At 40.9% G+C, this 13,459-nt stretch overlaps 1 non-coding gene across 1 annotated transcript; it reads left to right on the forward strand.

The window, feature by feature from the left end:
* The first annotated feature begins 4,264 nt into the window (after positions 1–4,264).
* Positions 4,265–4,337, forward strand: TRNAT-UGU (transfer RNA threonine (anticodon UGU)). Its single transcript has one exon. It is a non-coding gene; the product is annotated as a tRNA-Thr (tRNA).
* Positions 4,338–13,459: the final 9,122 nt, after the last annotated feature.

Genomic DNA, 13,459 nt, shown 5'->3' on the forward strand with positions numbered 1-13,459 from the left:
TGATGTAATCTCTACTTGAATAATGTAGCCCCCAAGTGCCGGGTCGTAAGCCTGCAGCGACTCGGGACTATTCCTTCATTGTAGAATAAATTATATCCATTGATAAAATAATAGCCATTGCACTGAAGCAACTTTGAAAACCTCCAACATAATACTGGTTATTGATAACCATAATAAAAATCCAGCCATGATGGCTATTAAAGATGTGAATAATATAACCCAATGATTTATAAGCGCATGATTCCAATGGCGCCATCCAAATATATACTGGCGACTTACAGTCGAAAGCCAGGCCGGGTTAATAAACACCGGATATTATCTTATCTCATGCTAGCGACTTATAGTCAAAAACCAGGCCGGGTCAATAAACACCGGATTGTAGCAGAGCGTGTACTGATGGCTTATAGTCGAAAGCCAAACCCGGTCAATAGACACCGGTTATCTTTTAAATTTGTACTCGCGACTTGTAGCCAAAAGCCAGACCGGGTCAGTAAACACCGGATTAACATAAACCTCATCAAAATAAACCGCCAAAAGAAAGACTTCAAAAGAAAAAACATGCAAGAATTCGAGGCTTTTCATGGGCTGCCAGGCCACTGAGTTAAACCATTTTACAAAGCCTTATAAGATGGACCTCACGTTAACCAATCGTCATTTTAACTATGACAAGTTCACGGTCTGTATAAGATTGACTTGTCAAACGTTCGACGGGTCTTACCAGGATTACCTGGGCAGAGTGACTTACTTTAAAAGGCAGGATAACCCGGGGTTTTAGGTGAATACACCTGGCGTCCAAGCCTGGCTTTTATAGCCTATTACAAGGTTATAGACTCTTTGTTCTTGTAGAAGCAAAGAGCCCCCGAGCAATATTTTGAGCTGTGCTCAATGGGCGCCTATGTTTGAGTTGTGCTTTGCAACAGACTCTCTTTGGCCCCTGTTGATTTTCTGAGAACTCTAACTTTGCGAGAGATATTTCGTCTTGAACCGATGTTAAACCGGATATTGAGAGCTTCAAAGCTTTGTGGGCGACATCTTTCCCTTGAACCGGATTTTAAGCCGGAATCTTCATTTTCAGCCGAAACCTTTCTGACGGCCTTTAAACTCGAACTTGCGAGAGATTAATTCTTTTTGAACCGGAAATTCTTAAACTGGATTTGAGAGCTTCAGAGCTTTGTGGGAGATAGATTTCCATTGATCCGGGTTGTAAACCGGATATTTGAGAGCTTCAACGCTTTATAGGAGGGAGACATCTCTTGAACCGGATTTTGAACCAGAATCCTTTCTGATGACCCGGAACTTCTTCATTGAGCCGGGATTTTGTAATTGTCATATACTTTTTAAGCCGGAAATTTTTTGATGGCCTTTAATTTTCCATCAATATGGCAGCAGCCTCCAGGACCGAGTTATCTTCCCCTTCAACGTCCTGGGTTCTTGAATTTGCTGAAACTAGCAAGATTTGTTGAGTCATGTCATCGTAGCCCCCGAGTCATAAGACGACTCGAGGAGTTGTCTTGAGATTCTCCGTATTTGACCATAGCAGAAGGTGTATATCATTGGTGTTGATAGCGCGATGTGAATCCACAGAAGGTTGAGGTGACTGCGGTGGGTTATAAATGATCTGTATGAGCCGTGTCAACACCCCGGCCAATGGTTCCTTCCAAGTGGCTATTTGAAGTTATCCAAACTGTAGTGGCGGTGACTTGTGCGCCTGCCCATTGAGCCATCCAGTGCAGATGACGGTTGATAGTATATGATAATTTGCCTCCAATTTGTTGAAAGAAAAAACCGGGCTACCCAAGCTGTGACTTGCTCATACTCAATAAACAGCTCATGCAGACAGGTGCGGCCCGGTGTGTTGATGTAGACCGGGCCGCGAGAAACGGACAGCAAAGACGACCGCGGCTTCAGAGGCAGCACAGATAGCTGAGTCGGCCGCGGTGTTATAAGCCGGCATGGACGGGCGAGTTAGCCACATCATGTTGATGTAGTGAACAATTGTCCTGCCTCAAAAACATCACAAGCCAGAGTAATTGTTCCTTGACAAAAATAATATGCGCTAATAAAATAGACCTTAGATGGATATCACCTGATATGTTAGGCCGGAAATTATCCACCGCGGAGTTGATGATCCATGGTGACGCTGAAATCAATCACGGCTGAGTCGGCCGCAGGAGTAGACAGATGAGTCGGCCAAGGCGTTATAAGCCGGTGCGGGCGAGCAAGCTGTCCTCCGCGTTGTAAGCCGGTGCGGACGCGTGAACCGGCTGCGAGAGCGGATGGGCGAGTCGCCCGTGGCGTTGTAAGGCAGTGCGGACGGGCGAGCCAGCCATGGCGTTGTAAGCCGGTGCAGGAGTCCGTTGAGTAAGGACGACCACCCGTGCCGAATGATGTTGGCACGCCTCCATCTCCGCGGTATAATGCAACTTTGTGACGAATAATTCTCCTGCATATAAAACACAACAAGGCAAAGTAGTTTTGCTCGGATGAATTAATACGTGCTTACAATAGGATAAATAGCACCTGGTATTTTTTGGATGTTGATAGCAGTTTGGCCAAGGTGGCAAGGCTCCAGCGACGACAGCGTAGCACAATTCCCGTCAGCCTTGACGACAAATGACTGCAACAAGAATTGATCATCTGTTCGGGTTCGACGGTGCGGACGCGGTAGTAGCTCGACACGCTAGTGAGGGGCGGCTCAATAGGTGACTAATTCGGGTCCGGTTTGATCATAGGTAGCAACGGAGTGCAGCCGTGGCGTCTCAGAGGTGCCAGCTTCCCGTTATCATCTTCCTATGATGGATCCTTTTTCTTGTAAATCATCTAAGAATCCGTGTATGTACTAGTAGCTTTCCAAGTAGTAATGAATACTAGTACCCCTTTTGGTTGGTTTGACTTTCCTTGCATGTACGTGCACCACCAAACGGAGTTAGCGGACACACGCCTTGAACATTTTTTTCCTTTTTTCTTTTTCAGGTGCCTTGGGCGTCTGTTCCTGTAGCTTATTTTTTGTCGTAGGCGACAGCAATTATAGCAGATTCACAGCCGCCGCTCCTTACTTTTTTGCTGTCGCTGTCCTCATACAACCACTGGTCATCGCTGAAATAATTGCTATTTACTCTATTCAGATCGAAGCCTCCTGTCCGCTGTCAAATCAATCTATTTTAACCAACCGCTCGCGACAAAGCGCCCACCCTTTTTTATCAATCTCGTATGTATCGTCCCGCTTGAGTACTCAATACGGGCATGGGACCGAATCCAACTCTAGTACGGCTCGGTGTTATTGCTTCTGCTTAGCAGTAGCTGAAAAAATCTTGTTTGATCTCGGCGAAACTTGCAGCCAGGCGGTTTAGACGGATCTTGCTCCCTTCAGTCTTTATTGATTCTCAGGCTGGCGACTGCACCCGATGCCGCCCTAATCTCCTCAATTCAAACCTCGTACTACTAGCTCCGAACCTAATTAGCTCTCGTCCAAGGTCATCCCTGGCCGGGTTATCCCATATGATTGCTTTACGCTGGCTCTTCTTCATCCGGCCAAACACGAACTCCTTGAACCCTAGATGAAATCCCTTCAAGAACTCAACACCACCGCGCTCAGGCCCCACGGTGGGCGCCAACTGTCGTGGTTTTGTCACGGCAGATGTTCTAGTGTGAGGACCTAGCCATGAGGCCAACGCATCTATGTGTTAGCTTGAGAGGGGTTGAGCGGAATCGAGAGACGCAACACAAGACAAGGGTTTAGACAGCTTTGGGCCCCGGGAAATATCATCCGGTAACAACCCTACATGCTGTTTGTGGCTAGGTCTCATTATCATCACGAGAGAATCGCAGGTAAACCGGCTCTTTGTGTCTAGCCCTAGAGATTGTTTCTTCTTGCTCGTCCCTCTTTGGGGAGCCCTGCCCCTCCTTATATATGTTGAAGGGGCGGTTTACATGACTAGTCCTAGTTGGATTAAGATTACTCTATTACAAGTGGAGTCCTAGTCTTGCTTCCTTTGTAAGAGAATATTCCTTGTGCTTTCCTCATAAACCGACCCACCATAACATGAGCCGGCCTTCCATAAACCACCTTCTGGGCCATCGGGTCTTGTCATTCCTCTTACCCGCTCGCCGGGTCACCCATGAGTCGCCAGGCTCGGGCGGGTCACTTAGTATTCGTCCAGTCAGGGCAGGTCATTAGTGAGTCACCAAGTCCGGCCGGGTTACGCCGCGGGGCATATCCCCGACAATACCTATTTCTATTTATTACACTATTTCCGTTATGTAAGCCCACTTAGCTCAGAGGTTAGAGCATCGCATTTGTAATGCGAGGGTCATCGGTTCAAATCCGATAGTCGGCTTTTTTTTTCTCTATCGATGTTCTATGAACAAGAATCTCTTTTTTTCCGAATTAAATGGAGAATCCAGGATCTTTTATGTTTTTTACCTTACAATTTTGCTAGAAAAAAACAATAAAATAAATAATATATATACAAAAAATAAAGATTTTTATGAAATTCCATTTGTTTGGGTACTTTAGTTGATTTTGCTCTGTTTATCCTGTAGTTTAATTCAGTTTTAATTTCGATGTATTCTGTAATGTAAATACAATGAAATTAATTGTGTAAAATGAAATTTCAATAAAATAAAAAAGGAGTCTTCATGTCCCGTTATCTAGGACCTCGTTTAAAAAAATACGCCGTCGGGGAGCTTTACCAGGACTCACTAGAAAAACACCTAAATCTGAAAGTAATCTTAAAAAAAATCAATTCTAGGAAAAAGGAGCAATATCGTATTCGTCTTCAAGAAAAACAAAAGTTGCGTTTTCATTATGGTCTGACAGAACGACTATTACTTAGATATGTACATATCGCTGGAAAAGCAAGGTCAACAGGCCAGGTTTTACTACAATTACTTGAAATGCGTTTGGATAATATCCTTTTTCGATTGGGTATGGCTTCAACCATTCCTGGGGCCCGCCAATTAGTCAACCATAGACATATTTTAGTTAATGGTCGTATAGTCAATATACCAAGTTTTCATTGCAAACCCCAAGATATTATTACTACGAAAGATAACCAAAGATCAAAAGGTCTGGTTCAAAATTATATTGCTTCATCGGACCCGGGGAAATTGCCAAAGCATTTGGTGATTGACACGTTGGAATATAAAGGACTAGTAAATAAAATCCTAGATAGGAAGTGGGTCGGTCTCAAAATAAATGAGTTGTTAGTTGTAGAATATTACTCTCGTCAGACTTGAACTTAACGAAAAAAAGGAAAGGCTCATAGAATTTTCTTCCCCTTCCTCTTTCCCCGAACTAAATCGCCATAAGACCATTACCATTAATTCGCATTTTCCCATCAACTAGCTAAAATTGATTAACCCTAGGATTTGGATCCTTTTTTCTTTTTTCCTCTATGTGTATTTCATATACCATAGTAATTTGGTATAGAGAATTTCTAATTTCCATTAAATCAAAATAAGATAATATAAGATATTATATTATTGCTGGAAAAACTTGTTATTTGATTTGATACATTGTGATCCTTAATGTTGATGAATTAAGAAAAACGGAAAGAGAGGGATTCGAACCCTCGGTAAACAAAAGTCCTCATAGCAGTTCCAATGCTACGCCTTGAATCGCTCGGCCATCTCTCCTACATAACTTATTATGGAAAATAAACTGAGTGAATAGCGAGTTTTCTTATTCCTGCAGTACAGGTACAACTGCAACCGCAACCACTCGGGGGTTCCATAGTTCTCTTGGAAAAATTCCTATTGATCTAAGTGGAAGGATATAGGATTTTTTACTAGAAATTGCGCTCGCTATAAAATAAAAGTTTTAATTTGGGTTTTTCCACAACTAAAGAAAAAGAAAATGGAAGAATTCTTCTTATTGCATAATAAAATAAAGAAACCTTAGAATTCCGTTTGCATAAGATACGCTACACCATACTATCGAAATCAAAAATAGGGTATGAGACAATTAATAACTTTGAAAACACGAAATAGTTGATAACATAAGTTGTTGTTCAGAAATAGAAAGTGGAATGAAATCCAGTCTTTGTCAAATATTTCATATCTCTTCGTGTCCAAGCAGAAGGAAAAGGATACAATTTGAGCTGAGCGGAAAATCCATATCTCTCTTATCCATTTAAAGCATATGGATTTAGAGTAGATCATATGGATCAATCTATTTATAATTATAAGAATCGAATGTGTTTGTTTTTATGTTATTTTGTGAAGGAATGAAAACAATTCTATATAGAATGGGTTGGGAATTATGCCTAGATCCCGTGTAAATGGAAATTTCATTGATAAGACCTCCTCAATTGTAGCCAATATTTTATTGCAAATAATTCCGACAGCCTCAGGAGAAAAAAGGCATTTACTTATTATAGAGATGGTGCGATTTGACTCGTTATTTTTGCTTTTTTTAGCCCTACCTATACCTCAGTCTTACGAAAAAGAGAAGGGGTTGGCATAGAGAGAACCAAATTTGTAAATCAAACAAACCCACGCTTCGGGAAGGTGAGGCGAACTAACAATTCCTTCCGTCGTGTATCCTTGATTGATGCGGCTTCGGATACTTCAATTGTAGATTTGAGTATTGAGCGAAAGGTTACACCTACAGGATATGGTATGGTATGGATTACAGGACAATCCTACTCTATTAGTATCCGTAGGCAGCATAGGGGAGAAAAGCACTACACCTAGAAATAGGAATCAACAAGAGAAAAACTTTGTTAGAAATTACCCCTTTCCTGATCGGTATCAGGGCTGCGAAGAATGGTTGGGATAACAAAGAACCATCAGGTTAGTACTTTGGATACCCCTATAACCATCAAATATCGTTGAAGTAGCTAATTCCTCTAAATAGGAGGCGTTGAGAACAAAGAAATTATTGGAGCTATCGTTTTCCTCTAGCATTTATAATTCATTGGTGTTAAGAAAAACCTCTTGTGGGAAGGTTGGCTAGAGATTTCCTGGAAAAATACCAGCCCCTTTCGGTTCATAATGAGACGGGACTAATTCTATTCTGATTCTGTAGACTATTTCGCTAAGTACTATTATGTACAGAAGGGAGGAGCCGTATGAGATGAAAACCACATGTACGGTTTTGGAACGGAGATTTTTTGAATAGAATGAACGACCGTAACGGATGTTGGCTCAATCCGAAGGAAATTATGCAGAAGCTTTGCAAAATTATTATGAAGCTACGCGACTAGAAATCGATCCCTATGATCGAAGTTATATACTCTATAACATAGGCCTTATACACACAAGTAATGGAGAGCATACAAAGGCTTTGGAATACTATTTCCAGGCACTATAATGAAACCCCTTCTTACCGCAAGCTTTTAATAATATGGCCGTGATCTGTCATTACGTGCGACTATCTCCACTATAGAAAGAAAAAAAGAGGATCAAATTTTCTAGTAAATACTAGAAAAAAGGGCTTTCTACATAGGGATCGTAAAAACAATGATTTTTCCCTATCAGCTGTAGGAAGGAAGGACACTTCACGAGAATCCAAAAACGAAGAAAGTATGGCCTATACTACTACGCTATGGATAAAGTTTCTCAAATTGATAGAGAAAGCACCGTAAAGATCAATTAGTGAGCGACTAGGTCGATACAACTAAAAATGTTGCTTACTTATCCCATGATATGGGGCAAAATTTAGGAATCCGCTTATGTAATAGAGTCGATCCACTAAGGGATTAAGAAGCGGTGTAGTATCAGATCCCAAAGATAGTAAGTTCTTTTTTCTTTCATATGGAAAAAAGTCAAGGATTCTATAGATTTCATATATGAAACCGGGATAGTTACCTTTCAGAAAATTTGAACGAAGGCTCTATATCTATCTATGCTTCATTCTTCTGAAGGTGGAAAAAAAGACCAAACTGATTATTGATAAAAATTAGGGTTTGAAACTTAGGTAATTAATTTCTTCTGCTTAACCCAAGAACAAATTGGATCGATTTTTGATAAATCGAATTCAGTTAAGATAGGGGAAATTCAGATAGCAATTTCTGAGCCGTATGAGGTAGGAAACTCTCAAGTTCGGTTCTAAGGGAAGGAACTTCCTATTCCGACCGAGGAGAACATGCCATTCTATAGGGTGATTCGGAAATTGCGGAAGCTTGGTTTGATCAAGCTGCTGAATATTGGAAACAAGCTATAGCGCTTACTCCGGGAAATTATATTGAAGCACAGAACTGGTTGAAGACTACGAAGCACTTTGAATTTGAATAAGACCATGCTACTTCTTTTTCACAAAATGGGTGGTTTGGTTGTTGATCCATTAATCAAATAAATTAGGTCGTAAGATCGAATCAAGAATTTCATTATATCCATTTCTTATACCTTCTCTTCTATTTTATATGATATTTCATAGGAATAAACCATAGGGATAGGGTCTAGAATAGAAGTAATAAAGTGAATAAAAAGAGGGGGCAATCTAAATATTGCTAATATATTAGGACCATCTTATTAATAATTCTAATGAGTTATCTTGGAATTTAGAATCAAATAAAAAACCCTATATTATGCTCAAGGAAAGTAGATATAGATAGGAGCTTATGCCCTCAAAAAATACACTAGTTTCTTAAAATAAAAATAAAAAATATTTTTTTCTTACGTCGAGAAATATTTGTTTTTCAAGATAAACAATGTTCGTTAGGCACCTAATCTTTATGTCATAATAGACCCAAACACTTGCCTCGGATTGACTTCAATATATAATTGCTCCAGTGAATAACTAGAAAAATAGAAGGATGGTAGATAGTAAAGAAAAGAACTAATCACAATATCTATCTTTCAAAATCTATCTTTCAAAATCTATCTTTCAAAATATGTATCTTTCAAAGATTGACTAAAAAGACAGTTGGCAGGTCTCTTTGTATGTCCGGAAAGAGGAGGACTTAATGATTATTCGTTCGCCGGAACCAGAAGTAAAAATTGTTGTGGATAGGGATCCTGTAAAAACATCTTTTGAGGAATGGGCCCGACCCAGCCATTTCTCAAGCACACTAGCTAAGGGCCCTGATACTACCACTTGGATCTGGAACCTACATGCTGATGCTCACGATTTCGATAGTCATACTGGTGATTTGGAGGATATTTCTCGAAAAGTCTTTAGTGCTCATTTCGGGCAACTTTCCATTATCTTTCTTTGGTTGAGTGGCATGTACTTTCATGGCGCCCGTTTTTTCAATTATGAAGCATGGCTAAGTGATCCTACTCACATTGGACCCAGTGCTCAGGTAGTTTGGCCTATAGTAGGGCAAGAAATATTGAATGGTGATGTAGGCGGGGGTTTCCGAGGAATCCAAATAACCTCTGGTTTTTTTCAGCTTTGGCGAGCATCTGGAATAACTAGTGAATTACAACTCTATTGTACTGCAATTGGTGCATTGATTTTTGCAGCGTTAATGCTTTTGCTGGTTGGTTCCATTATCACAAAGCCGCTCCCAAATTTGCCTGGTTCCAAGATGTAGAATCCATGTTGAATCACCACTTAGCGGGATTATTAGGACTTGGGTCTCTTTCTTGGGCGGGGCACCAAATTCATGTATCTTTACCAATTAACCAATTTCTTGACGCTGGGGTGGATCCTAAAGAGATACCACTTCCTCATGAATTTATCTTGAATCGGGACCTTTTGGCTCAACTTTATCCTAGTTTTGCCGAAAGAGCAACCCCTTTTTTCACTTTAAATTGGTCCAAATACGCAGAATTTCTGACTTTTCGCGGAGGACTAGATCCAGTAACTGGTGGTCTTTGGCTGACCAATATTGCACACCATCATTTAGCTATTGATATTCTTTTCCTAATCGCAGGTCATATGTATAGGACCAATTGGGGTATTGGCCATGGACTTAAAGATATTTTGGAGGCTCACAAGGGCCCATTTACAGGACAAGGCCATAAGGGTCTTTATGAAATCTTAACAACGTCATGGCATGCTCAATTATCTCTTCACCTAGCTATGCTAGGCTCTACAACAATTGTTGTAGCTCATCATATGTATTCTATGCCTCCCTATCCATACCTAGCTACTGACTATGGTACACAACTTTCCTTGTTCACACACCACATGTGGATTGGCGGATTTCTAATAGTCGGTGCTGCTGCACATGCAGCAATTTTTATGGTAAGAGACTATGATCCAACTACTCGATACAACGATCTATTAGATCGCGTCCTTAGACACCGCGATGCAATCATATCCCACCTTAACTGGGTATGTATATTTCTAGGTTTTCACAGTTTTGGCTCATAATGATACCATGAGTGCTTTAGGCCGTCCACAAGATATGTTTTCGGATACTGCCATACAATTACAACCTATCTTTGCTCAATGGGTACAAAATATCCATGCTACTTCGCCTGGCGTAATAGCTCCTGGTGCAACAACAAGTACTAGCTTAACATGGGGAGGCGGTGAGTTAGTAGCAGTAGGTGGCAAAGTGGCTTTGTTACCTATTCCATTAGGAACCGCAGATTTTTTTAGTCCATCACATTCATGCATTTACCATACATGTGACTGTATTAATACTTTTGAAAGGTGTTTTATTTGTTCAGAGTTCCCGTTTGATACCTGATAAAGCAAATCTAGGTTTTCGCTTTCCTTGCGATTGGCCTGGCCGAGGGGGAACATGTCAAGTATCCGCCTGGGATCATGTTTTCTTAGGTTTATTCTGGATGTACAATGCAATTTCGGTAGTCATTTTCCATTTCAGTTGGAAAATGCAGTCGGATGTTTGGGGTACTATAAGTGATCAAGGGGTGGTAACTCATATTACAGGGGAAACTTTGCCTAGAGTTCCATTACGATTAATGGGTGGCTTCGAGATTTCTTGTGGGCACAGGCATCGCAAGTCATTCAGTCTTATGGTTCTTCGTTATCTGCATATGGTCTTTTTTTCTTAGGTGCTCATTTTGTCTGGGCCTTCAGTTTAATGTTTTTATTCAGCGGCCATGGTTATTGGCAAGAACTCATTGAATCTATCGTTTGGGCTCATAACAAATTAAAAGTTGCTCCTGCTACTCAGCCTAGAGCCTTGAGCATTATACAAGGACGCACTGTAGGAGTAACCCATTACCTTCTGGGTGGAATTGCCATGACATGGGCATTCTTCTTAGCGAGAATTATTGCAGTAGGATAGTGGCCAGGAGGATTTGAAAGGCATTATGGAATTAAGATTTCCCAGGTTTAGCCAAGGCTTAGCTCAGGACCCCACTACTCATCGTATTTGGTTTGGTATTGCTACCGCACATGATTTCGAAAGTCATGATGATATTACTAAAGAATGTCTTTATCAGAACATTTTTGCTCCTCACTTTGGGAAATTAGCAATAATCTTTCTATGGACGTCCGGAAATCTGTTTCATGTAGCTTGGCAAGGAAATTTTGAATCATGGATACAGGATCCTTTACACGTAAGACCTATTGCTCATGCGATTTGGGATCCTCATTTTGGTCAACCCGCTGTGGAAGCCTTTACTCGAGGAGGTGCTGCTGGTCCGGTGAATATTGCTTATTCTGGAGTGTATCAGTGGTGGTATACAATAGGATTACGCACCAATGAGGATCTTTATACAGGAGCTCTTTTTTATTATTTCTTTCTATGCTGTCCTTAATAGCGGGTTGGTTACATCTACAACCCAAATGGAAACCAAACCTTTCGTGGTTCAAAAACGCGGAATCTCGTCTCAATCATCATTTGTCAGGACTTTTCGGGGTAAGTTCTTTGGCTTGGACAGGACATTTAGTTCATGTTCCTATTCCCGCATCCAGGGGGAGTACGTTCGATGGAATAATTTCTTAGATGTATTACCCTATCCCCAGGGGTTGGGACCCCTTTTGACGGGTCAATGGAATCTTTATGCCCAAAACCCTGATTCGAGTAATCATTTATTTGGTACCGCTCAAGGAGCGGGAACCACCATTCTAACTCTTCTTGGGGGATTCCATCCACAAACACAAAGTTTGTGGCTGACCGATATGGCTCACCATCATTTAGCTATTGCATTTATTCCTCTCATTGCCGGTCACATGTATCGAACTAACTTCGGAATTGGGCACAGTATTGAAGATCTTTTAGAAGCATACTCCTCTGGGGGGTTGATTAGGGCGTGGGCATAAGGGCCTTTATGACACAATCAACAATTCGATTCATTTTCAGTTAGGTCTTGCTCTAGCTTCTTTAGGGGTTATTACTTCCTTAGTAGCTCAACATATGTACTCTTTACCTCCTTATGCATTCATAGCACAAGACTTTACTACTCAAGCTGCTTTATATACTCATCACCAATATATTGCAGGGTTCATCATGACAGGGGCTTTTGCTCATGGAGCTATTTTTTCATTAGGGATTACAATTCGGAACAGAATGAGGATAATGTATTGGCAAGAATGTTAGACCATAAAGAAGCTATCATGTCTCATTTAAGTTGGGCTAGCCTCTTTCTAGGATTCCATACCTTGGGCCTTTATGTTCATAACGACGCCATGCTTGCTTTTGGTAATCCAGAAAAGCAAATCTTGATCGAACCTATATTTGCCCAATGGATACAATCTGCTCATGGCAAGACGACATATGGGTTCGATATACTCTTATCTTCAACGAATGGCCCCACTTTCAATGCGGGTCGAAGCCTATGGTAGCCCGGATGGTTGAATGCTGTTAATGAGAATAGTAATTCTCTTTTCTTAACAATAGGACCTGGGGATTTCTTGGTTCATCATGCTATTGCTCTAGGTTTGCATACAACTACATTGATTTTAGTAAAGGGCGCTTTAGATGCACGCGGTTCCAAATTGATGCTGGATAAAAAGGATTTTGGATATAGTTTTCCTTGTGACGGCCCAGGGCGTGGCGGTACTTGTGATATTTCTGCTTGTGACGCATTTTATTTGGCAGTTTTCTGGATGTTAAATACATTGGGTGGGTTAGTTTTTATTGGCATTGGAAACATATCACATTATGGCAGGGCAACGTTTCACAATTTAATGAATCCTCCACTTATTTGATCGGATGGTTAAGAGATTACCTATGGTTAAACTCTTCACAACTTATCAATGGATAAAATCCTTTTGGGATGAATAGTTTATCGGTATTGGCGTGGATGTTCTTATTTGGACATCTTGTTTGGGCTACTGGATTTATATTCTTAATTTCCTGGCAGGGGTATTGGCAGGAATTAATTGAGACTTTAGCATGGGCTCATGAACGCACACCTTTAGCTAATTTAATTCGCTGGAGAGATAAGCTCGTGGCTCTTTCCATTCTGCAAGCAAGATTGGTTGGATTAGCTCACTTTTCCGTGGGTCATATATTCACTTATGCAGCTTTCTTGATTGCCTCAACATCAGGCAAGTTTGGTTAATTTAGTTTGTTTTTTGTACTGTATCAGCACCTAGTTCATTACTCTTGATAGAGAGGGAGGATCTGCCTTTTTAGATTTCTTT

The sequence above is a fragment of the Aegilops tauschii genome, chromosome 1 (assembly GCF_002575655.3).
Source record: "Aegilops tauschii subsp. strangulata cultivar AL8/78 chromosome 1, Aet v6.0, whole genome shotgun sequence".
Taxonomy (NCBI): domain Eukaryota; kingdom Viridiplantae; phylum Streptophyta; class Magnoliopsida; order Poales; family Poaceae; genus Aegilops; species Aegilops tauschii.